Consider the following 21,358-nt stretch of genomic DNA (forward strand, 5'->3'; position numbering starts at 1 on the left):
CAGTGTTCAGCTTCTCCTTCCAGCATAAAGGTGGCAAGAAAAACCTTTCGTTCATCAGAGTAACTTAGGGCATCAAATATTTTCTCTATCTGCATCATCCATCGTTCCGCCACCATTGGATCAGACTCACCACTGAAACTGGGAGGACTAAGCTTCTTAAACTGTCCAATTCCCAACCCCGTCCGGTTTGATGTCTCTATTCCATCATTACTTCCTTGTTGGACAGGTTGTTGTTGTTGTTGCATCACTTGTGCCATAGTCTCCAAAGTCCGCATAATACCACTCAATTGATCAGTAGTAGATGCAACAGGAGAACCAGATGATCTCGTCATCCTTGCTTCCTAAAACGTCAAAAGAACATTTTCTTTGATCAATCTCTAAATGATAGTCAATAAACCTCAAAAAGAAAAAAAAACATAACATTCTTAGTGATTCTCAAATCATGCTCTGATACCACCTCTGTCACGCCCCTAAAAATATCCATTATATTTAAAATCTTTCGTCACAACTAACCCAGGATCCAAACACACATTTGAGGTCACTAAGAAAACATTCAGATCAAAAATTTCACTTCTATAATCTACCAATTCATAACCCTGTACAATTCATAAACATAGCACACATCACTCGATAATTCATACAATCTAAACTCGACTCATCAAAATAAAAACCACAATATAAATCCACAAGTGGGGAAATCCATGCAGTCACCACAATCATCGATTTACCATAAGTTCATATCATTACACAATTTTAATTTAACATTCCAAAACCCTATACATGAGGGATCCTTCAACTTACACAAAATCCACAGGTTTAGATTTATAGTCACATTTCATTAGATGCAAGGTAGCTTATACACAACTACATATATGCTAACAAAAGTTCTGCCCAACGTCTTCTAAACTTTCCACTGCCCCAGCCCATTCTTAACATTTAAGCAAGCGATACGCTATCCTGAAAAATTTATCAACAAACGGGGTGAGCATAAAGAGCTCAGCAAGTGACTAACATATCCATAACAAAATAGTACAATTTCCAAAAAGATACAGTATCAAAACACAAAAGCAGAAATATACGATTTCGTATACATAATATCATTAGGAGCAGAATCGTAATTGTCCTTTTTTATCATACATATTTGGTTCCTGACAGATGGGGCATAGAGTAATTGGAGCATATCAGAAACAAAGGAAACATATCGGAGCTTATCAATGGCATATAAAATGTTCCAGAACACATCAACGATCTATGGAACATTACGAAGCAAACTCAATAGTGAATGAAGCATTTCAGAGCATATCAAACTCATATGTCGTACAGAAGCTCAAACGTCGTCCTTGACGTTGCAATCATATCATACTTATCCAGAGCACGAACAGAAATAACTCACCAAAACTCTGGATGTCACATCAAACATATAGAGGGTGTAGTGGGATCTCAGTCAGAATGTGATTCATCCATTTCTGAATGACCACCTGACAAAAGTCTCCCACGTTTGGGAGCTCCATCCACCCACGTCTAGGTGAAGTCAGAGGGGGCCGGCAGAGCATCGCAGGCTCTATGCATAACTCCCTTTACCATTTCTGGCAAAGGTTCACAACTCCCTTTACCATTTCTGGCAAAGGTTCACAACTCCCTTTACCATTTCTGGCAAAGGTTCACAACTCCCTTTACCATTTCTGGCAAAGGTTCACAACTCCCTTTACCATTTCTGGCAAAGGTTCACATTATCCCACACACCAGAGTACAAGAAGGCAGTTTCAAAAATAAGCAGCATATAACGGAAGCACACGCGGAACAACCAAACATACATGTGCCTTTTCAAAAACAATGATGCAAGGAACAAATCTCTCACAAAAGTATTCATTTTAGGAAAGAATTGGAAGCAAGAGTGTACAGGGATCCCAAGCAATCATAATCAGCTCAATTCCAATAAGAAGGTTAGACAAATTCAGATATCCCAAGGAATGGAACCAAATACGCGAAATCAACCAAAGCTCGATTTCGGACAGAATTCCAGTGGCACATCAAACAAATATTTTAGAATAACAATTATGCTCCAATACCCATAATAAGGCTATGGTCGAATCATATATCAATCTATATTAAGATGGAACAGATTTCATATGAAACAGGGCTCCCAACACTGAGTTACCTCTGATTTGGTAACACAAGGTCAAAATCATAATCACTGTGTTACAGAATTTATAGGGTCGGAATCAACAGACGATAGGGTGGGCAATTAAACTCCAAAATTTTCAAACTATATGTCAAAAGAGAGAATTTCAAGTCTACTTTCAAATAAAATCAGTTTGATACAAATCAGAATTTTCAACAGGGAGTTATAGGCGTTTTAGTATCGAAAGGTCAGAAATCTGAACTCTGTTTTACAGCGTCTATAGGCTCTTTTGAAACAAATTTTTGGGTAAGTATTCGGTGTCCAAAATCTACAAAATCGGTGTCAAAAGAAACACATACGAGTCTAATTTCAAACAAAATAGTTCCTGCCTGAATTCTCATTCTATATTAAAACTTATAGCCGAAACAGTGCTTAGGGGTCAGTTTACCGAAAGACTTTCAGAATCCATGGTTTAAGTCCAAAGAGAGATATATCAGTTTCTAAATAGAAATCTTCCAATTTATTTTGAATCAACATAAAAACAGAGTCAAATACTTATGTAGGATGGGGTTAGAACACTTGCCTTTGCAAATCTTGACCCGAAATGACAAGATTAAAGCAAGAACCCTAAAAGCCCCAATTTTCTTTCTCTTCTTCTTCTTCTTCTTCTTCTTCTTCTTTCTTTCTTTCTTTCCCTGATCACCCACGAGCTGCCTCCTCTGCTTCCTTAACAACGAAGGCAGAGAGGCTTAAGCGGTGGAATTTGTCATTTGGTGCATTTTGCAGTTTAGTCCTTGTTTTTATCATATTCACGATTAGGTCCTTAGGGTTTACATATAGATCCTCAGATTTTTTTTTTTTTTGAACAGATCTCCCAAATCTTAAAAATAAGTTACCTCTGATTCATACTCTATTTCTTGTGTCAATTAAAAATAGATACTTACATTATCACCAGAAATATTATACGAAAATTCGGAAATGAGGGGTGTTACACTGGTGGTCATTCAGAAATGGATGAATCACATTCTGTCTGTGATCCCACTACACCCTCTATATGTTTGATATGACATCCAGAGTTTTGGTGAGTTATTTCTGTTCCTGCTCTGGATAAGTATGATATGATTGCAACGTCAAGGACGACGTTTGAGCTTCTGTACGACATATGAGTTTGATATGCTCTGAAATGCTTCATTCACTGATAATATGCTTCGAAATGTTCCATATGTCGTTGATATGCTCCGGAACATTTTATCTGCCATTGATAAGCTCCGATATGTTTCCTTTGTTACTGATATGCTCCAATTACTCTGTGCTCCATTTGCTATGAACTGATATGTTCTGAAATGTCCTATCTGCCATTGATAAGCTCCGATATGTTTCCTTTGTTACTGATATGCTCCAATTACTCTGTGCTCCATTTGCTATGAACTGATATGTTCTGAAATGTCCTATCTGCCATTGATAAGCTCCGATATGTTTCCTTTGTTACTGATATGCTCCAATTACTCTGTGCTCCATTTGCTATGAACTGATATGTTCTGAAATGTCCTATCTGCCATTGATATGTTCCAATTACTCTATGCTCCATTCGTTATGGATCAAATATGTTTTGAATGACATGATACGTATGATTTGGTATCTATTGAGATGGTATCCTTGAGAATTCTTGTATTCTGCCTTGCATTATGATACCTTACTCGTTTGAAACCGTTCCTTTTGTTCTGAATATGCTTTGTCACTTGCTGAGCCGTTTTTGGCTCACTCCGTTGTTATATAAATCTTTCAGGTCAGCTTGTCACTCTTCGAGATGTTGATTTGGGCTGAGGCAGTGGATAGCTATTCAGAATTATGGGCAAGTCTGGGTGGTTATTATGATATTGTTGTATAAGTATGTTTTGTATGAAATGAAATGTTGTCGATGAATCGAAATGGATATACTGTGTAAAAGTGTTAGAAGATCTCTCTTATTTGGAATTTCGGAATGTTAAGTCTAATTTATGACGATATGAACTTGTGGTGAATAGTTGGAGTTCTGATTGTATAATTTATTTAGCTTGTGGATTTATAAATGTTGTTCATGTTTGTCAAGTTGGCTTGGGTTGCCATAAATGTGAATTATCGAGTGATGTGATATATGATTTTAAAATGCACAGGTTTTATGGATGTGAATTTGATTGAATGTTTTTCAGTGTCCTCAAACGTTAGTTTGGATCCTGGATTGGTTTGTGATGATGAAAAATTTTAATATCATGGATAATATTTTGAGGGGCGTGACAGTGCCTATGATTAAGTTGTAATCACACAAGGAGGTGCAGTGAGAGTGTGGAAGCGATAGCGAGACCCACGAGACGGACGATCACGATGCATGGAGATGCGTCGAGATGCCGACGAGGACCAGATGGACGATCACTAGGCATGGAGATGCACCGCTGCATACATAGATCTTGATGTGAGTGATTAGACCCACTGGCTCGGGCTTGATCACATTAGACTATGGTCCATGATCATCTGGTGTAATTGCTCATGTGATGTGTGATTGTTTATACACCTAGTAGATATGTATATATATATTTACATATGATGTAGATATATATTAAATATGTATATGTGTGATATGTCATATTAGGAGACCAAATCAAAGAAACCCCTCTCTCGATAATATTAAGTCGGTAAACGTGAGATAATTAGATTGACCCACATGGCCTTCCATCGTTATAGGTAGGGACTGATTCTCGGTGTAGGTTGAGTTGGTCGAATCCCTCGAGGCTCACCTATATTGCAATTCGCTACCTTGCCTACGACATAGAGATGCCACTGGTGACCTGAGGACATTATATACTTGGTCGAGTCCCTCGAGGGTATATCATCGAATCGGACTCATCTTGTAACGATGGTGTTGACTTAATCGAACATCATGGTTGGTCGAGTCCCTCGAGACCATGGGTATTCAGAGGTCGAACAGGACAGGAATCACAAGGAGTTGTGATCGGTAATAGTTGCCTACCTTTCGGGCTTAGTGTGATTGGTCGAGTCCCTCGAGGTTACAATAAGATGCTGATTGGATCCCGATCCCCACTAGAAGTCTGCCGAAGACTTTTGTTTCATGTGCTGAGGGTGTCGCGTGACTGGCTAGTAAAATAGTGAGAGCATATTAAGATAGAAGTTCATATCTTGATAGTTTATTTTTACAAAATCTACATGTTATTTATTTCTGTTGCATCTTTATTTTCAGAAAATATCGCTTTCAAATCCCTTACGTGGCATACTTGATGTCAACCGTCTCACTGGTCCAAATTATATGAATTAGCTCTGCAACTTGAGAATTGTTCTCACGATGGAGAAAATCATGTACGTCCTTGATACAATGATACCTACGCCTGAGGAAGGGGCAAGCAAGGATGAGATCACTCGCTACATGAAGTACATTGATGACTCCACTCTTACTCAGTGTTACATGTTGAGCTCCATGAATCCTGAGTTACAGAGACAACATGAAAAGATGGATGCTAGATCCATTCTCTTACATGTCTGCAAACTGTTTGAGGAACAGGGAATGACTCAGCGATATGAGATATCCAATAGCCTCTTCCGCGCTAGGATGACTGAGGGGACACAGGTTCAGAACTATGTCCTAAAGATGATTGAGTGGATAGAGAAACTCACAGGTCTAGGAATGGTCCTAGAGGATAACTTGTATGTGGGTCTTGTACTTCAGTCTCTACCAGATTCTTTTTCATAGTTCATAATGAATTTTAATATGAACAAGCTTGAGGTGACTCTCCCGGAGCTCATCAATATGTTGAGGGAGGCAAAGAGCACTATCAAGAAAGAGAAGCCAGTTCTCTACACTAGTGAAACCAGAAAGAAAAGGAAAGCAGAAAAGTCCCTTAAGAAGGGCAAGAGCAAGAGCAAGAGCAAGGGCAAGGGCAAGGGCAAGGGCATGCCAGGTAAAGCAAAGGTTGCTAAGAAAGACCCGGTAAAGCACAAATGTCAGTGCTTCCACTATGGAAAAGATGGGCACTAGAAGAGGAACTACAAAGGTCAGTAGCTTGGAGAAGCTTCAAGTATATTCATGAGCAGTCTCCATTTGTCAGACTCTTATGATAACACATGGGTATTGGATACCGGTAGTGCTTATCATATTTGCAATTCATTGCAAGTTCTAGCAAAACCTAGGAGATTGGCGAGAGGCGAGATGGACCTCAAGATGGGTAATGAAGCAAAAGTTGCTATAGAAGCTGTTGGCGAAGTCGCCCTACGTCTGCTTGGTGGAGCTATTATTGCATTGGATGCATGCTATTTTGTTCCTTCTATTATCAAAAACATTATTTCTATTTCATGTTTGATAATTAGTGGATATAGATTAGTTTTTTAGAATAATGGTTGTTCAATACTATTAGATGATGAGATCATCACAAGAGGAATATTGCATAATGATTTGTTTATGCTAGACACTACTTCACATATCATGAATATAAGTGTGTTTAAGAGGAAACAAGATGAGGTGAACAGTGCATCCCTGTGGCATTATAGGTTAGGTCAATCCATGAGGGAAGGATTCAAAAGTTGCTAAAGGATAGATATCTAGATCCATTCGACTATGAGTCATATGCAACCTGTGAGCCTTGCCTTCGTGGAAAACTGACCAACTCTCCATTTAATGGAACTAGAGAAAGAGTCACTGAACTTTTGGAACTCATACATAGTGATGTATATGGACCCATGTCAACTCATGTCATTGGTGGTTACTCCTACTTCATTACCTTTATTGATGATTTCTCAAGGTATGGACATGTGTACTTAATGAAGTACAAGTCCGAGACCTTTGAGAATTTCAGAGAGTATAAGAATGAAATGGAGAACCAGAGTATCAAGGCTCTTCGATCAGATCGAAGAGGTGAGTACTTAAGTACAAAGTTTACCCAATTCCTCAAGGACCATGGGATTCTATCCCAATGGACACTCCTTATACACCTCAACTCAATGGTGTATCTAAAAGGAGGAATCATACGTTGTTAGACATAATACGGTCCATTATGAGTTTCGTTGACCTACCCATCTCATTCTGGAGATATGCCCTAGAGCCCCCAGCTTACCATATGAATAGAGTTCCAACAAAGTCGATAGTGTCTACACCATATGAGATATGAAAAAGAAAGAAGCCCGATCTTAAGGTTATTAAGATTTGGAGTTACCCTGCCTACGTTAAAAGACAACCTCGATAAGTTGGAATCAAGGATGGAGCGGTGCAAGTTCGTGGGATACCCTAAGGAAACTTGTTGGTATTATTTCTAACATCTCGAGGAGCAAAAGGTCTTTGTAGCCAAGAGAGCGGTATTCCTTGAGAAGGAACACATTCTTGGCAGAGACAATGAGAGCATGATAAAGTTGAGCGAGGTTGGAGAACCTAGCTCAAGCACCACTCTACAACCCGAGTCTATTCATGTACCTAACACTCAAGTTCCGACTTTATATAGGTCCGGCAGAGTATCTCATCCTCTTAAGAGATATGGTCATATTGGAAGAGAGGATGTTGAGGATATTGATCCTCAAACCTACAATGAGGCTATTATGAGTATAGACTCTAGGAAGTGGCAAGAAGCCATGAATTCTACGATGAATTCCATGTACCCCAACAAGGTTTGGAACCTAGTTAATGTGCCCGAGGGTATTGTACCCATCGGTTGCAAGTGAATCTTTAAGAAAAAAATCGGTGTAGATGGAAAGGTAGAGACCTATAAAGCAAGGCTAGTGGCTAAGGGGTATCGTTAAATGCAAGGTGTTGACTATGATGAAACTGTTAGGATCAAGAGCACTAAGAGGGGGGGGGGTGAATTAGTGCAATGGAAAACTTTCGACGATTAAAACTGCGTTCGTACGTTGAAATCTAATTCCGACGTAAAAGTCATTTTGTGCAGATAATAACTTTGAAAGCTTATGGAAACGTATTTGAAGTAAAGTAAGGAAGGCAGTTTGCAGTTAAGATAGAAATCAGAATGTAAGCGCAAACTGAAATATGATGTTCGTACGATAAAACTGATTTCCGTCTTAACACCGATTCGAAAAATACTTAACTATGAAACACGTTCATAAATAAGCAGAAGGTAGTAAGCTATTGAGGAGGTTGCAGTAAAGATAAGATGCTCAAAGTAAATGCAAACCGAGATTTAGAGTGGTTCGGTCAATCTTGACCTACATCCACTTTTGGCTTCCTCCACTAATGAGGTCACCGACGTCCACTAGATGCCTTCCTTCAATAGGCCTTCCTTCACTCCTTTTAACGGGCTTAGGAGACAACCCTTACAAACTTTTCTCTCCTCTTTTGAAAGATCAAAACTTGGAAAAAGAGGGAGGAGAACTTCTAGCCTTTACAACACTTTTGAGCTCTAAGAGGTTATGTTTTACGATATATCCTTATCACATAATTGACTAATGCTCAAAAGGTTATGTTTTAAACCATCAACTAACAAAACATCTTCAATAAAGAAGTTGGATTTATTACCTATGGTTCCTTTGTCAATGATTTTACCCTTGTTGTTGTCTCCGAAGGTGACATAGCCTTCGTCTATGCTAGTGAGCTTAGAGAATTGAGATGGATCTTCGATCATATGCCTTGAGCATTCACTATCAATGTACCATCTCTTGCTCATAATTTGTGATGGTGTATGTCTCTACAAGAAGGGATAATTTTTAGGTACCCATTTGCTTTTGGGTGCCTCAAAAACTTATCTACATTGTTTATCATGTTGCATAGAGTTTATCATGGTTCCTTTAGGAACCCAAATTAATTTGTTCAGACTAATTTTCTTGAATGGACACTGATGCGTTTTGTGTCCATATTTGTAACAAAAGTTGCATTTGCTTTGGTGTCGAACATGTAAGATGGGGCCTTTTATGAAGGTGGTTGGATTTTGGTGAGGACTTCTCACAAATCTGATTCCACTTCTTTTGGGAATGTGACCCTTGTTTGCAAGGATCATGTTCAAAGACTTGCTACCAACCTCGAATTTCTTCAAGGTGTCGTTAAGTAGCAAGTTTTCCTTTTGGAGAGTTTCTAGATCATGACATTTTTCACATTGAGCTAAACTATCATGATATTCAATTTTTAATTTATCAAAATTGCTAACAAGACTATTATGCTTATTTTTTAGCAATTTATATTTTCTAGTAATTGTTTTACATTCATCAAATAAGTCATGGAAGGCATTTAATAATTCATCAAATGATAAATATGCATCAATTAAATTTGTTACCTCTTCTCCGATGGCCATTAAGACATAATGAGCAATTTGCTCGGTGTTGGACTCCTCTTCTTCGGACGCGCTCGAGTCATCCCACGTTGCTTTGAGCGCCTTCTTTTTTTATGTTCTCTTCTTGGCTTGGGGACAATCACTTTTGTAGTGTCCCAGCTTTTTGCACTCGTAGCAAATAACTTGGTCATTTTTGGGTTCAAGTTTATTTTTTTTGTCACTTTTAAACTTGTTTCTCTTAATGAATTTTTTGAATTTCCTTGTTAGAAGTGCCAAGTCATCGTCACAGTCCTCATCACTTGAGTTTTCTCTCAAGTGGTCATCTAAAGTTCTATGTGTCATATCCTTCCTGTTCTTTGGAAGGATGTCTTCTTGCTCTTCATGAGCATTGTAAGTCATTTCATAGGTCATTAATGACCCAATTAGTTCTTCAAGAGGGAAGTTATTTAAATCTTTAGCCTCTTGAATAGCAGTGACTTTAGGGTCCCAACTCTTAGGAAGGGATCTTAGAATCTTATTTACGAGCTCAAAATCCAAAAAACTTTTGCTGAGTCCTTTTAGACCATTGACGACATCCGTGAAACAGGTGTACATGTCGCCAATAGTCTCGCTCGATTTTATTCGGAAAAGTTCAAAAGAATGTATCAAAAGATTGATTTTTGACTCTTTCACTCTACTTTACCTTCGTGAGTCACTTCGAGTGTATGCCAAATATCAAATGCGGTTTCACAAACCGAAACACGATTAAACTCATTTTTATCAAGCGCACAAAATAAGGCATTCATAACCTTTGCATTAAGAGCGAAAGTCTTCTTCTCCAATTCATTCCAATCGATCATTAGAAGAGAAGACTTTGAAAATTCATTTTCGACAAGATTCCAAATTTCAAAATCCATTGAAATAAGGAAGATCCTCATTTGGGTCTTCCAATAGGTGTAGTCCATCCCATTGAACATGGGTGGACGTGTAATAGAGTGACCCTCTTGGTTTCCAGCGTATGTCATCTCTCTTGGGTTTTAATCCGTTTGAGAGTTAACCCCGCTCTGATACCAATTGTTAGGATCAAGATCACTAAGAGGGGGGGTGGGGGTGAATTAGTGCAGCGAAAAACTTTCGACGATTAAAACTGCATTCATACGTTGAAATCCGATTTCGACATAAAAGTCGTTTCGTGCAGATAATAACTTTGAAAGTTTTACGAAAACGTATTTGAAGTAAAGTAAGGAAGGCAATTTGCAGTTAAGATAGAAATCAGAATGTAAGCGCAAACTGAAATATGATGTTCGTACAATAAAACCAATTTCCGTCTTAACGTCGATTCAGAAAATACTTAACTATGAAACACGTTCGTAAATGAGTAGAAGGCAGTAAGCTATTGAGGAGGTTTGCAGTAAAGATAAGATGCTCAAAGTAAATGCAAACCGAGATTTAGAGTGGTTCGATCAATCTTGACCTATATCCACTTTTGGCTTCCTTCACCAACGAGGTCACCGACGTCCACTAGAGGCCTTCCTTCAATAGGCGAAGGCCAACCACCCTTTTACAGTTTCACTCCTTTTGACGGGCTCAGGAGACAACCCTTACAAACTTTTCTCTCCTCTCTTGAAAGATCAAAACTTGAAAAAAGAGGGAGGAGAACTTCTAGCCTTTACAACACTTTTGAGCTCTAAAAATCACAGAGTAAGATTGGATTTTCGGTGCCCTTTCATGCAGGAAAGGGTGGGGTATATATACGCCCCAAACTAGTTTGAATTTGAAGCTCAAAAATGTCTTTTCCCGGATTTCCGGGGTCCTGGCGGTACCACCTCCTGACTAGGGCGGTACAACCGCTTGGTAGCTCGGAGATTGAGCCTCTAGGCGGTGCCACCGCCTGACAGGGGCGATTGCACCACCCAATCTCACTCGAAGACTGAGCCCAAGCGGTGCCACCGCTTGATTGGGGCGGTTGCACCGCCCAGTCTCGTTGGGAGACCCTCTCCTGGGCGGTGCCACTGCCGACCCTAGCGGTGCCACCGCCTAGCAGGAATTCTGGTCCGAATGGGTTGATCCATTCTGCCCAATTTGGGTCTGTCAAGGGCCTAATTGCCCCCAGATTAAGTTAATGGGATCACCTCCCATTCCTAACCTAATCTACATGCTAACTACGACATTTCTTAAGACATTTACTACAACTTGCTCTGGTGCGTCAATCGCTTCTTCCGGCAAACTTCCGGCGAACATCCGACGAACCTTCGGCGATGCTTCGGCGGACTTCCGACAAACTCCTGGACTTGCGACGATCCACTTGGCGAGTTCCGACGAGCTTCTTTTGGTAAGCTCCTAGACTTCTCGGATTTGTTCCCGCAGAACCTCCGACGACCGTCCGGACTTCCGTCGAACTCTCGAACTCCCAACGTGATCATAGTCTTGACTCCGGCGCAACTCCTACTGTTTGTCTTACTTCATCGTAGTTAATCCTGCACACTTATCTCAACATATGGATTAGATAACAAATGACAATTGACTTCATCATCAAAATCCGAGATTTAACAGAAACCTTCTCACCCGTAGCCATGCTAAAATCCATTCGAATTCTATTGGCTATTGCAACATACTATAATTATAAGATCTAGCAGATGGACGCGAAAACTTCATTCCTCAATGGCAACCTTAAGGAAGAGGTGTATATGATACAGCCCGAGGGATTCGTGTCTAATGACTACCCAAATAAGGTGTGCAGGTTGCTTGGATCCATTTATGGACTGAAGCAAGTTTCCTGGAGTTGGAACATAAGATTTGATGAGGCAATCAGATCTTATGACTTCATTAAGAATGAAGATGAGCTTAGTGTGTACATGAAGGTAAGTGGGAGCGCTATCACCTTCTTGGTGTTATTTATGGATAGCATCCTGATCATTGGGAATGATGTAGGAATGTTATCCACAGTAAAGGCTTGGTTATCTAGACACTTCTCCATGAAGTACTTAGGGGAAGCATCTTATATCTTAGGGATTCAGATCTATAGAGATAGATCCAAGAGGATGCTTGGCTTATCCTAGTCCAAGTACATAAACATCATTGTCAAAAGGTTTGGTATGAAAAATTCCAAGAGAGGTCTTATACCGATGAGACATGGGATATTGCTTTCTAGGAGTATATCCCCTAAGACTCTTGAAGAAAGGGCAAACATAGATAGGATACCCTATGCATCAGCAATAGGGTCTATCATGTATGTCATGCTATGTACCAGGCTTGATATAGCATATGGTTTGAGTGTCACGAGCAGGTATCAGGCGGATTCAAGCTTGGAGCACCGGAAAGTAGTAAAGCGTATCTTTAAGTACTTGAGAAGGACTAAGGATCTTGTACTAGTATATGAAGGTAGTAGCCTCAGGGTTAAAGACTACACAGACTCAAGTTTTCAGTCTGATGTCAATGATAACAAGTCTAATTCAGGGTATGTGTTCACATTGAATGGAGGAGCAATGTGCTGGAAGAGTACCAAGCAAGACACTATTGCTGACTCGACCATAGAGAAGGAATATATTACTGTAACAGAGGCAACAAAAGAGGGAGTTTGGATGAAGAAGTTCATCATAGATCTAGGAGTCATGCTAGGCAATGAGGAGTCGATTTCCTTATATTAGGACAACAAGGGGGCGATTGCTCAAGCGAAGGAACCCAGGTCTCATCATAAATCTAAGCATGTTCTGAGGAGGTTCACCTGATCAGAGAGATCATGACCCGAGGAGATGTAGCAGTGGAAAGAGTTTCATCTGAAGATAGCATTGCAGATCCACTAAAAAAGTCGTTGTCTCATATTGTCTTTGAGCGTCATAAGGGTCTGATAGGGATTAGACACATAGGTGATTAGCTTTAGGTCAAGTGAGAGATTGCTAGTCATATGTGCCCTACAAGCCAATCACGTAAGTGATGACACGTGTGACTTGACACATACTTTGCTTATTATATTTTGGCATTTATCACTTTATATTGCTTGTTGCATATATATATATATATATATATATATATATATATATATATATATATATATATATATATATATATATATATATATATATATATAGTGATGTCCTTGGATCTATGCAATGGGAATCGGATCGTGATGAGATCACAATAATGAGACCGATTCACCTTTAAACACAAGTCCTAAATAATCTCGGTCATAATTAACTCGAGAGGGACATCGAGATAACCGGACAGATTGGTGTGTTATATACCCGTCCATATGATGGATGCAGCTGGTCTCATAGCTGCTCATGTGGGGATACTAGGGATAAAATACAGGTGCTCATTGGGGAATGAGTTTACTGATTGATCCGCTTATGGAATGTTGAATGGTTAATGATGCCTTATTGTCAGATAGCGATTCCGTAGTCACAATGGTGTATCTGGTCCTTAGACTTGAGATACGAATGATGTCCTATATGAGTGCTCCACTCTTTAATACCAGACTTGTGGGTTTGGATGTCCCAGATCTAGCATAGACTTATAGGAATGGTAGTCAACCTTACGAGGGCTATTGAGTGTCGATAAAGGATTATCCACTTTCGGTGTCATGAGAGGAATGTCCCATGTTGTCACGGACTTAGTTGGAATTGCCTAAGTCGTGAGGCACCCTTGCAGCCAAGACGCGAACTTAGCTTGAGTTGCCTAAGTCGCGTTGCACCCTTGCATCAACTTCTTGGATTTAGTTGGGATTGCCTAAGTCTTGACGCGCCCTTGCGATATATGTCCGCAAAGGTCAGCCAATTTGCAACCTCACTCAAGTTCTGAAGGACCTGTAAAAGAGAAAGTTGATTAGTTCGAAGAACAAGCGACGGACAAGTCCCGACGTCTCGAGAAGAGGGAAGCTTTACAAGCAATTCAGCGAGTACCTTGTGTGCATGAGAAAAAGCAGAGAAATGAGGAAAACAAAGACTTTAGAGGGTTAAACGAACAGTTGCAAATCCACAAACAACTACTCACCAGGTGCCGGGCACAAAGGCAAGTTCCCGTCAAAAAAACGTGCGAACTTGTGAAGATTGTTCAACGCCCGACAATATACCGAAGCCCCATCCAGCCCTGTGCCACCCGGGGGGTTCCAAGGTGCTGAGATGGTTGACATTTCGCACGCTGCAACGGGCTACAGAAAACAACCCGTGTCACGCAAAAATGGAGCCATTTTGAGGTTTTTTGGCCTGGCGCGGTGAGCGATCGCACTGTGCAGTGCAACCTATTCGAATATGTATTCTTACAAGCAAAAACACACAAAACCAAGGCAAAACAGACTGCCATGTCTCTGTTCAAGCATGCAAAAACGACGAACAGTTCGTTGAACGAAGTTGTTGCGAGTACGCGACAACCATTCGTGACATTCTCCCCTACTTAAACAGTCGACACTCTCGTCGACGCTTGTTGGTAGTTGTTGATGATTGCTTCTTCATGTCATAGGGCGTCTTCGGGCTCCCAACTGGCTTTAGTTTGGGGAAGCTTTCGCCACTTCACCAAGTACTTGGTCTGCTCAACTCCATTGGGTAGCTTTATCTTACAATCCGCCAGAATGGTTTCAACTCGCTTCTCATAGGAGGCTCTAGTGGAGGGTAGCCGAGTTGGAACACTTTGAGAAGCATCTTGCGGATCTGAGTGGTAGGCTTTTAAGTTACTAGTGTGAAAAACATTGTGAATTTTGAGCCACGCTGGCAGTTGCAACCTATAGGAGATGTTGCTCACCCTACTGATAATTGGGAAGGGCCCATCATACTTGCGCACCAATCCTCTGTGTACTTTGTTCCTAAAGAATTTGAGTGATGCTGGTTGGAGCTTCACCAACACGAAATCGCCGACTTTGAACTCTTATGGTCGCCTTCCTAAGTCGGCCCACTTCTTCATCTTTTTTGCCACCTTCTCTAAGTAAGCCCGTGCAATATCTGCATTTCGGTGCCATTATTTGACAAAGTGATATGCTGACGGACTACTCCTAGTGTATCCGATAGCCAAGGTGTGAGGAGTCGACGATTGTTGTCCTGTAATGATCTCGAAGGGGCTCTTGTTGGACGTAGAGCTCCGCTGCAAGTTGTAGGAGAATTGGGCTATATCCAACAGCTTCACCCAATCTCGTTGGTCGGCACTCACGTAGTACTGAAGATATTGCTCCAGGAGTGAGTTTATCCTTTCGGTTTGGCCATCTGTCTGGGGGTGGAGGCTTGTGGAGAAGTATAACTTAGACCCCAACAATTTGAATAGCTCGGTCCAGAATCGTCCTAGGAACCGAGCGTCTCGATCACTAATAATATTATGCGAGACTCCCCAATACTTCACCACATTCTTCATCATCAGCTTGACCGCCTTCTCTGTTGAACAATGTAGGGGACTTCGAGAGCTACTAGGCGACGGACTGTCCTAGAGCGGTGCTTCATCTAGGTGTGACCCAAGAGCCGATGGATGAAGGTCGATTGCCAAAGGAGCGAACAAAATTGAAGATGGAAGAGACCCTACGATGTATTGGCCGAGGCCACACATGGAGGGATCACAATTCGAGTTCATCCCACAAGGATTAGAATGTAATAGAGATGTCACCAGGAGGCGACATGGGACAACGGATCATGGTGGAACAGTTCGTGGCAATGCGATACACACGATATAGCCCCGTGAGGGACTAGATCATACGGAGGTATGATCGGGAGCTATTGGGAGCTCCACTTCAGTGAACAACACAACGACAAGAAGGGCTATGGATTCAAGGAGTGAAGACTATGGTACCGCAGAGGCGGGTCTTCCGTGCATGCATCGAATTTTGCATCGGATGAAAGCCTTGGTCATCAGCATATGAGGGTCGTGTATCACCGAGGGAAAAGTTCGAATGCAAATACCAGTGAGTCCCATAGGAGGGACTTGATCATATAGAGGTATAATCGAAGCAGTTGGAGAGTTGGACTGCTCTAGAGCTCATATTTGCTTAAGGGAGCCCGGCAAGTCAAAGGACAAGGTCAAGTAAGCGAACGTTGCTACCAAGGAAGCTAAGGAGAACAGAAAAGGTACAAACCCTACAACATGATGACAAAGGCCATGCATGGGAGTTGCAGTCTGTCTTTCTATTGACAAAAGGGAGCTGCTTAGAGAACACAAAGGTATTGAAGCAGGGGGTCGAAAGGGGCGAGGAAACGACGACGAGTCCAAAGGGACTTAGCTACCTAAAATCAAGCATCGGTTAGAATGGAGGTGGGCTCGGAGGAGTGCCATAGAGACATATCTACTGATCGTGAAGAAAAGGGATATAGATGCGAGGCGACGGATAGTAGGGTCATGGGCATGGCAACGCTATGGTACCGTAGAGGTAAGACTTCTATGAAAGTCATTGATCCCTTGCTCTCATGTAGGGAGAGTGCTTGGTCATGAAAGGGGCCGAGGAGGTAGAGCATGCAGAGGCAAACTCCAAGTACCAAGACAAGGCTAAAGGGCAGAGGCCAAAGAACTTCATAATACCGGTGTCAACGAGCTTCTCATCAAGATAGCCGAAAGTGAAGGACTTCGGGTCATGCAAGAGTGCACGACCAAGGAACGAAGCAGGCAGTACGCGGTACTGTGCCTTTACTACTCAGTGGAGTAGGTGGCTGGGTTGATGGAGAAGACGGTACAATCCCAGAGGCGACCAAAACTATTAAAGACTTACTCCAAGTTTGGATGAAAGCTTCCTGTATTCCAGAAGTTCGATAGCATTGAGAAGGTGAATCACAGTAGCTAACTCAATGCAAGGAGTGCAAACACTTCGAGTGCTTCAGAAGTGTGAGCAAAGAGCAGGCGAAGGCCAGTAACCAGCTCGATGCATGGAGTACAACCCTTGAGGAGGTGGCCGAAGTCAAGTAACAATTACCTTCTCAACTCTTAAGAGAATGGGTGAAACCCAGTACCCCAATTCTCTTATCTATCTAGTAGAGGAGCTTTGCACAAGTTCAAAGACCCTTCGAAGATATTAGAAGACAATAGTTGTCAAATCCTCACCAATGGTGATCAGTGCTACTAAGAGTATATTATCCGCTTCATTTCCCAATAGAATGCCAATTGAAAGCGGAAGTGATGCGAATCTACTTGGAAGGGATAATTAAGTGAAAGAAGAGTCGATGAACAAATTTCGTGGAGGAAAGACCCAAAACTTCATAAGTTTGCGAGGCGATGCTCGTTAAAGCTCCAACAAGCATCCACCCAATTCAAGCAACATGAAGCATTTGAGAGACTGGCGCATAGTAAGGATGGTCTTTTCCTTCATCTGGAGGATCCATAGGAACCAACAGGGATCAACACAACTCAGCCAACCCCACACTAGAGTTAGAGTCATTGACAAGTTGAAGCAACATGGCAGATCAAAGGTTCAACTACTCAAAAATAACAGCAGAGAGTAGTTGGGAGCCAAGAGGTGCATTGCAGTTGGAGCAGAAGATTGAAGACTCAGCAAAGGCGAGGAGTTGTAGTGTCGGCAAAAGCTTCGACGAAGACGTCGAAGGAATAAGTGGGGGAGAATGTCATGAACAAAGTTCTAAACAAGATGTTTGATGTAATACTTATGTATGTCCGTGGCTTTCTATTTGTTTATGCTTTGCACAGCATATAGAGGAATGGTCGAAGGCTTAACAATCTCATTTTAGTTGGGTTTAGTTGCTTTCTTAGGCTTGTAAATAAATGTTGTTTCATGTAGACACTTGTGAGAGAAATTCGGTCTATAGTGGACCATTTTGACCATTTGTTGTACAATCGTTCAGAGTTTGTAAAGTCTGTTTGTAATTTGCATTATCTATGAAGTGTTTCCTGAAATGTTTGCTTGTGGATCCCGAGTGAGGCGCTTTCTCTAACCCGTTTTCTCTTTTGTAGGTCCTAAGAGACCATAGGAGGTTTCGGGGAGGTTGACCTTTGTGGACGGACACGCAAGGGTGCCGCACGACTTAGGCAAAACCAGCTAAGTTCGTGATAGCTCGGTCTTATTGAGCTTGCGGCTCTCGTAGGCCACCAGATGTCCCTCCTACATGAGTGCTCCCCCAATAGCAAAGTCTAAAGTATTTGTATGGACTTCGAAGGGCTCCCCATAGTTCGATAATTTGAGCACTAGTTCTTCCAATACAACAGCCTTCAGATCTAGGAATGCAGCTTCACATTTGTCATACCACCTCCAAGGCTACTCCTTCAGTAACTCCATCAGTGGAGTTATACGTTTCGAATACCCCGCTATGAAGCGTTGATCGTAGTTGACGAAACCAAGAAAGGATCTCAACTCTAGCATCTTCTTTCGAGTTCGCCATTTCGCAATAGCTTGCACGTTTGATTGGTCCATCCAAATGGAGCCATCACCGATTCGATGTCCCAAGAATAAAATCTTCGTTTGAGCAAAGTAGTACTTCTCCCTCTTCGTAAACAAAGTGTTAAGTGGCAGACAAAAAAAAAAGAAGGTGAAATTAATGAATAATGGCAATCTTAATTTGTGGCAACTTTGTGAAGAATAAAATACCTTAAACTATATTATCTTTTGAAGTAGGACCGACAAGATAATGTTTTCAAGTGAAGAATTAAAAAAGGCAACTAAAGATAATGCCAAAAACAAGCTAACCTTACACGTCGACCATCTCCAAAGGCATCCTTCATGATGACAACATCTGCATCCGGTTGTTCCTTAATATGCTAAAGGTAAAGCAAGTAAGAAAAAGGAAATGCATATGTTCAGGATATACTTTGTAAGGACTATTATAGTGATTTTTACTCTTATAAAACAGACAATCTTGTCGACGGATGAATGTTTCCACTTAAAAATAAAGAATAAAGCAACAATGTAAAAGACAGCTCAGAATTATGTGAAAGACGTGAATTGTCTAAAGATCAGCTAATTCATCTCTTTAATCAGAAAAGCTTCAACTCTTGCGGTGAAAATGTCCTTTGCCATAGATCTTCTTAGCATATGGTACCAAGCGAAAGACTCATTTGCCATATATCGACTTTAGCGACTACATGACATTTGATGTGCTATGTTCAGCAGGGAAATCTAATGATACTTTGTTCTAGACATCAAATTACTATTTTTGACATATTCCCTAGGTACTTTCTTTGGTGATGCTTCTTTTCGTTTTAAACTAACTCCAACCTTTGGCCCCAATACGCTCAACTAGCTGATTCTGGATGATGCTTGAATAAAATGCAAAGGATGTCCTGGGAAGACAAGAACAACCATGAAATTATGAATAAGCACTAAATTGATGGCTCCAATTTTATCTGAAAATAAGCTACAAATGCAGGCCTTGATAGTAGCGGTGAGTAGTAGGCGACGAGTTTCGCTCAGTTGTCGCTTTGACAATATATCAAACACATTAAAGACTAAAACTGCCGAGTAATATCATTCACAATTATTTCATTCTCCTAAATGGCAATCCAACCCAGGATGCTTTCATTTTCTTCTTCTATTTAGACGAATTGTCCTCGTCGCCATACATATATAAAATCAAGCGGGCCCAAACACGAGTAGGAGAGAGGAAAAGTGAGATGCATGGATAATACCTTTTTCTCAATTGCCTGCAGCATTGGAGAGTCGATGGAGCCCGAATCGGGAACCTGGAGGAAGTGGACCTCACCGCAACCATATCGGAACCCGCTTCTCCTGTCTCCATCTTTTTAAGTAGTGGGGCTGATATTATCAGAGTATATAAGATAATGGACTTCATACACCGAATAGTGACGAGGGGCCATTTATGTAAATCGTGGTGGTTCATTTTTAATTTTGATTTTAATATTAATTTTAATTTTTAAATTTTAATTTTAATTTTTAATTTTTAATGAAGCTTACTATTCACTGTTTTTTTACTATTGATAACTCTTTTATCATTGATAATTTTTTAAAAGATAATAAAATATTATTTTACTATTTATAACCTCAATATTATAAATTTTATTTTTTTTCTTCTCCATAACCCTTCAACCCTATTGTAACTATAGTCGGAGGTGATGCTATTTGTTGTCTCTCCTCATTATCAATGTCACTCATCTCCTGTCATCCTCTAAGGAGAAAAAAAAAACGAAAAAAGATAAGGCATTTACATTTATTTATAAAATAATAATTTAAAAATATTTAAAAAAAATTAAAAATAAAAATATGAATAGTAAAAATGAGATGGTAAATAATAATCTTCATAGGTATATAATCTTTAATTTTAACCTCACAAAATATTTTTTTCATATGAGACTGAGGATAATATTAAATTTTTTTTATCTTCAAAAGATATTTTTTTAAAGTAAATAAACAACGTGGGATTCGGATCTTACAATGATTTATTAAAAGTATGTCAGATGAGATTTGGAGCTCTCAACATTTGGCTAACGAATCTGGTACATCATAATTAGACCAATGTTTTAACATTTAGATGAAATTTAGAACCGGTAATTTTTTATAAGTGATTTAGTGTCAAACCAATATTTTAGGTGTAAAATATAGATATTTCAAATCTTAAACGTCACTAATTATTCATATCTTTTAATAGTGAGTTATGCCACATTATTCGATGTTATGTCATCATTTCGAATAATTCCTGTTGCTAGTTATCTGAAGCAGTCACTAAACCAACATAGTTAGATTCTCTGAAATAATGACTCTTTTGTGTCAAAAGGAAAAAACTTAATTAAATAAAATAAAAGCAAGTAAAACTATTCACGTCGGAGCAAACTAAAATATAAAGATAGAGAGGTCAACGCTTCGTCCAAATGCAAAAGGATTTGATGGCTCGAACAAAGGTGACCAACGTTTCGATAGAATCACGACAGTTCCACACTACAAAGATTATTTTATCTCTTTTGCATTCCTCGTTCCTCTACATCAGGAAACGAGTCAGACATTCCCAACCTTGGTCTTTGGAACGGTTCCGGATGACACATCAAAAACGATATATACTTCATCGGACATTTAGATCTTCACTGATCATCCGGATCTTCAATCATCTCCGACCACTTTTCGATGTCTCGAGGCAGATCAAGTTGCTCC

The 21,358-nt window shown here is 40.3% G+C and overlaps 1 long non-coding RNA gene across 1 annotated transcript; it reads right to left on the reverse strand.

The window, feature by feature from the left end:
* Positions 1-690: 690 nt before the first annotated feature.
* LOC135644965 (uncharacterized) lies at positions 691-20,025 on the reverse strand. Its single transcript, XR_010498637.1, has 3 exons — positions 19,885-20,025; positions 18,947-19,017; positions 691-957 (listed from the first exon to the last, which is right to left on the reverse strand). It is a non-coding gene; the product is annotated as an uncharacterized LOC135644965 (long non-coding RNA).
* Between the last annotated feature and the right edge of the window lie 1,333 nt (positions 20,026-21,358).

Source organism: Musa acuminata, chromosome BXJ3-8, assembly GCF_036884655.1.
Source record: "Musa acuminata AAA Group cultivar baxijiao chromosome BXJ3-8, Cavendish_Baxijiao_AAA, whole genome shotgun sequence".
In the NCBI taxonomy this organism is placed as follows: Eukaryota; Viridiplantae; Streptophyta; class Magnoliopsida; order Zingiberales; family Musaceae; genus Musa; species Musa acuminata.